The following is a 5,796-nucleotide window of genomic DNA, read 5'->3' as shown; positions in this document are numbered from 1 at the left end:
CAACCTACCTTCTATGGCACTCAGGATCTCTCTCAAGACATCTACACTTCTCTCCAATTCAGTCTCGGAAACTGAACCTCGATATCTGTCATGTTGCCAATGCGTGCTATTTGACCCATACCGCTTGAGATAATGGATCTGCTCTAGTACCATCGGGCACTCCACGTTCTTGTGCCCTCCGCTGCAAACCTCATAGTTTGCTACTGGTTCTAGTGATTTGAGGTGAGTTCCCAGCAGATCCACTTTTTCTGTAAGTGCTGCTATCTGATGATTTGATTCTGAAGATATTCTAGGGAACTCCTCTACTGTTGTGCCTCTTTTTGGAGCCAGTTTCTCAACTTGCCAACATGCACTCCGTTCAGCCAACTCTTTCACCAGATTGTCTGCCTGAACTGCCGTCTTATTGAATAGATTTCCTCCTGCTGCTGCATCCAAAAAAGCGCGGCTGACATGAGATATTTTGGAGTAGAACATGTCAACAAGCTGGTACCATTGGTAACCATGGTGGGGGCACCGTCTTAACAACTTCTGGAACCTCTCCTAGGCTAGATGCAGGTTCTCACTGTCGGACTGCCTAAATGAGGTGATTTCGCTTCTGAATTGTGCCGTCTTTGATGAAGGGAAGTACTTTGCTAGGAATGCTGAGACTGTAGTGTCCCAGTCAGTGAGAGAGCCTGGCTCGATGGATTGTAGCCATTCTGCAGCTTCTTCTTTCAAATAAGATCTGAACAGCTTCTGGAAGATTTGTTCAGATGTGACGTCTTCGCACTTGAAGGTGCCGCAGTATTCCACGAATTTGTCAAGATGTGAGTTAGGATCTTCGTAGTAATCCCCACCGAACTGTCCCGAGTTCTGAATCATCTGAATCATTGCTGGCCTGATGTCAACTGACGTTGCTGTTATTGATGGATCAAGGATGCTAGAGGTGCTTGTAGGCCGCTTTGCCTTCAACAACTCCATGACCGAAAGATCTTCGGCCATTGTGTCCTCCTTTTATTTCCTGCAAGAACAATTTCAGCTTAAGAATCAAGATGCAATGATGAGTGATCCGTAGATCCTCGGTTCTAGGAATTCCAAACAATTATATAAATCCTTCACTAAGAGTAAACCAGTTATAAACAAAAATAGTACCTGGCAACGGTGCCAAAAACTTGATGCTTGCAAAGTATATAGCAATAAATAGGACAAGTGTATCCTATCGCAGCAAGTAGTATAGTGCTTAAGCACAAGATCGAACCTCAAAGACTATTTGTCACAACTAATCGGTCTAAGGAAAAGAACGTAATTATTCGGAAGGTTGAATATATAGTGGAGTCGTTAAAAAGATAAATTTCTAAAACAAAAGACAAAAGCTATTGAAGGGGTAGGATTCCATTTAATTGATGAAATAATCTAAGATGGGTATGCTCTTAATTGGATTCCATGTATAATGTGCTGGGATTCAGTTGTATATCCTAAGGACAATTGACGATAATCACCTAATCAACCGCATGAATATGGTCAATCACTTGCAGTCTATTCACATACAGTCGGTTGACGGCTTGATTAGGCATATAACCTAGGACATGCAAAGCATTAGGTTCTGTGGTGATTGAGGCTAAAGTCGTAGCCCAGCCACTAAACCGCACTCCTAGTGGTCTCTAGCGAGGTTAGATTATGCTAATTCGGATTAGCTAGTTCATTGGTCAGGTAACTACCTATCTGCAATCCTATATTTGTCAGATTCTAGGCATTAGGTTCAGTAGTTTCAGGCTAGTTGATCATCATCGAATCTCATTCTAGCCTCGATCCTATTTCTGATAAATCTAGGACATAAAGCATGCACAATCTAATCAATTGGGAGTAATCCATACACTAAATCCCTAATCAGACATGGTCAAGCAATCAATCTCATCCCCATCCCAGATAGGATGGGGATTAGTTCATAATTAAACTCACCAAACAATTTAAACACAATTCATCAACAAGAATCTCTATTAACTTAAACAAGCAAAGAGTAAAAGACAATTAAAGGAATTAGAAATCTAAAACCCGGATGTGTCTGATTATGATTACAAAAATGGGGAGAGAGTTCTCTCCTCTACCAATCTTCAATGAGTTTCAAGAAACAATTCCCCCTCAACAATGGTGAAATTGCTTAAAGAAAAAGAGAAAGAAGAAAAGGGAAAATAACTAGAAAAACCAACCCTAACAACCGAGGCATAATGTTCTATTTATAGTGGTAGGTGATTTCGGGGGGTACTTTGGACATTTTCAGGTCAAGATTTGCTCCCAGGAGGTGAGAAGATGTTGGGAAATTGCTTCCCAGCGTCTCGTCTCGTCGAGACAGGAGGTGTCTCGACGAGACGCGCGATGAGACACTGGGCGTCTCGTCGAGACACCACGTGATGGTTCCCTTTTGGGAACCATCGGCCCGCCTCGTCTCGTCGAGACAGGCTGTGTCTCGATGAGACGAGGCACTGTCTCGACGAGACAAGCATTGTCTCGGCGAGACAGGCGCTGAATAGTGGCAGCTCTCTTTGGAAATTCTCTGTTTCGGTCCCTAGGCTTCCGGAACTTGCTCTAATGGTCCCCGAATTGTCCGGACATGCTCCAACAGGAACGAGTCTGGTTCGGAAATGCTCAAATAGTCCTAAAAACACCTGAAAATACAGAAAAATCCATAAATACTTGAAATTACTTATTTTAACTAAAAGCTAACAAAACGATAACAAAACTAAAAGGAAATAAAGCAAAAATGAACTGAAAGGGGTCTAAAAAACCTATACAAATGGGAGCTATCAGTTAGTCTAAGCATTTTTTGTGAATAATTTTTTTATATACAAATACTTATACACTAACATCATTCTTTTTATGTTAATATTTTTTTTCTTTTGTCAAATTCATTAATTATTTTCTAGTTTATGCTCACCCGATCCTGAAGTGGTAATCTTATTCCTATTGATCTTGAAATTGAACGTACTTTGTATAGGATAAGAAAAGGAAGAATGGACGAAGTCAACAACTAGAACCAATATGCCGAGACCAACCAACGCTGAAATGGAGGCGGCAACGATACAAGGACAATGTTGGAGATCTTAGCTCCACATAGACCACAAAATAGGAACAGAATCGCCAACCCTTCCATTCCAGCAAACACATCTGAAATAAAAACGAGCATGATTCAGCTCATCCAACAAAGTGGCCAATTTGGAGGAGAGCTTCACGAAAATCCAAACGAACATTTGGATAAATTTCTTATGTGTACCGACACTTCTTGGTAAAATGGTATTCCACCCGAGGTCGTCCATCTAAAGTAATTTCCCTTTTCTTTGACAGCACAAGCATTAGAGTGGTTGTGATCCTTGGAAGCGGGATCTATCACGACATCAGAGGAGCTTGAAAAGGAGTTTCTTTCTTACTATTTTCCGCCTTCCAAAATGGTTAAATTTAGGAATGACATGACCTTTTTTGGTAACTTTAATACAAGACCTTCGTGCAGCTTGGGCTCGATTCAGACGTTTACTCTAGAGTATTTTGGTTATTTTACTGTTGAAATTCTAAGCATGGATATTAAATTCTTATTTATGGTGCTTGTTCCTAATTTTACTCGGTTATCTAGACTTAGCTTGGACCTAGCTTTCTGATATGTATTAACTGTGCTGCAGTTTGTGGTATTTGAAGAATTAATTTCAGTATGTTGCTCGGGTTGAGTTGTAGCTTGTGCATGGATATGAGGAGACAATTTTTTAATGGACGATACTCATTTCCTTAGATGGGGTTAAGTATTTTGGGAAGAGTTCCAAATTGGAGTGGTTTCCTCCTTTAAGCCATAAGGGTTCATAATTCTCTTTGCAAAGCTCCCATAGTTGTTTCCCCTACGAAAAATCCACTACTTCATCATGAGTTCCCTACAATTTCAGCACCAAAATTTAAGCTATTTAACCATATATAATCCATTGAGATACTTGGAGCAGTGATGCTTACATGAATTACCAGAACTTGGCAATTGACTGAAGAAATCTTGTCGATATTCTGTCATGCAAAAAAAATGTAAAAAGAAATGGTTTAGATTAATGTAAACCAAAAGCAAAAACCGAAAATAGTGAAGAACTACAACTCTTAAAAGAGGCAAACGAGTAGCCGATTCAATAGTAGGTCCACTCCATATTGACTATCTATACAATATTATTATTAGGTCCACTCCTTAAAATAAATCAACTTAGCTCTCAGAATCAACATAGAAGAGATTAATATCCATGCTCGGAATTTCAATAGTAAAAAATCCAAAATTTCAATTTTCTCACCATTCGAAGAGAGAGAGAGGTGAAAGAGAGAGGGATTGAAGAGGAAGAGAGAAAAGAGATAGTGATTTTTATTTTTTATTTTGGGATTGTTTGTGATAACTAGATAATAAGATGGTTAATTTATAAAATTAATAAATATAAAGACAAAAATAATTGTTTGCCCTTTAACTTTTGACTTTTTTTAACAACGTTAGTCGGTTTCGATTGTGTTTTCTAACGGAAGGTAACACAAGGTACCTGTTTGGAAATTTTTAAACTACATAGTTTTATGATTGAAAATGAGTGGAACTATAGGGTTTATTTAATATATAAATATTTAAATTTATTAATTAATATTAAAAGGCGGGTCGGGTTGGGCTGGGCCGGCCCGTGCTAATTTTATCAATCCCAAGCTCGCCCAAAATATAGATGGGCTTTAACGGGCCTGGGTCAGGCTGGGTCTAGGATTAATTTTCATTTTCCTAGCCCAGCTAAATGACACGAGTCGGGCGGGTACTCGGACCCATGGACAGGTCTACAATAATACAGTGTTCTAAAAATCGGCCAAGGCGGCCGCTTAGGCGGCGCCTAGGCGGTGATTTTCAGAACACCGTCCCGATTTCCACTAATCGGGCGATATAAATCGGTTGACCAATTTTTGGCCTTCTAGGCAGTCTCAGGCGGTCCTAGGCGGTTCCAGGCGGCTCCCAGGCGGCCTTTTTGAAAAAATTGGCCTTTAAATTTTATGTCAATTTTTTTAATTTAAAAAAAATATATACTAAATAACAAAACTAAAAAACGCGTTAAACCATCAAATGTATTTTTAAGAATATTAATTTTATTTTACTCTGACACATTTTGTTATAAATGTTATTTTATTGATATATTTGTTATTTTTTAAGGACATTAATGTAAATAATATTAAAATATGTATATTTTTCTATTTAAATATTTTCTATTGTTATTTTTATATAGTATAATTCATATATTAATTGTATGTATATAATATTTTATTTAACAAAAAATACAAATCCGATTAATCCCCGATTAATCAATAAGGGCTTTGTCCGCCCGACTAGCGTCTAACGTCTTTTACAACTTTGCAATAATATAATAAAATCTCGTACAAAGACTCTAGTGAGAAACCAACATGGAAATTTCTCAGTATAATAATTCAAATTACGTCGGTTTGAATGAAAAATCAAAAGGGTTTGGCATATTTGTCAATTTCAACTCATGGGAAAGGCATGAAATTGACAAGTGTTTTGGAGACGATACATATTTGTAACGATTTTTATAAGGTACGTTATAAAAAAAGGGAAAGTACAAAAATAGACCCTGTGGTTTGGGTCATTTTCATACATAAACTACGTGCTTTAAAAGTTTGCAAACTGGTTTCTTCTGGTTCATTCCGTTAGTAATGACAGTCCAAACTGACTAATAGTGTTAAAAAAAAGTCAAAAGTCAAATGGTAAATAGTTATTTTGATCTTTATATTTATTTATTTTATAAATTAACCCCCAACATACCC

General features: G+C 37.9%; 1 non-coding gene across 1 annotated transcript; it reads left to right on the top strand.

Annotated features, from left to right (window-relative positions):
• Nucleotides 1–496: 496 nt before the first annotated feature.
• Nucleotides 497–603, top strand: LOC136207777 (small nucleolar RNA R71). Its single transcript, XR_010676904.1, has one exon. It is a non-coding gene; the product is annotated as a small nucleolar RNA R71 (small nucleolar RNA).
• Nucleotides 604–5,796: the final 5,193 nt, after the last annotated feature.

The sequence above is a fragment of the Euphorbia lathyris genome, chromosome 9, assembly GCF_963576675.1.
Source record: "Euphorbia lathyris chromosome 9, ddEupLath1.1, whole genome shotgun sequence".
Taxonomy (NCBI): Eukaryota; Viridiplantae; Streptophyta; class Magnoliopsida; order Malpighiales; family Euphorbiaceae; genus Euphorbia; species Euphorbia lathyris.
The sequence above is the reverse complement of the archived record's forward strand: the minus strand, read 5'-3'. Positions and strand labels throughout refer to the sequence as shown.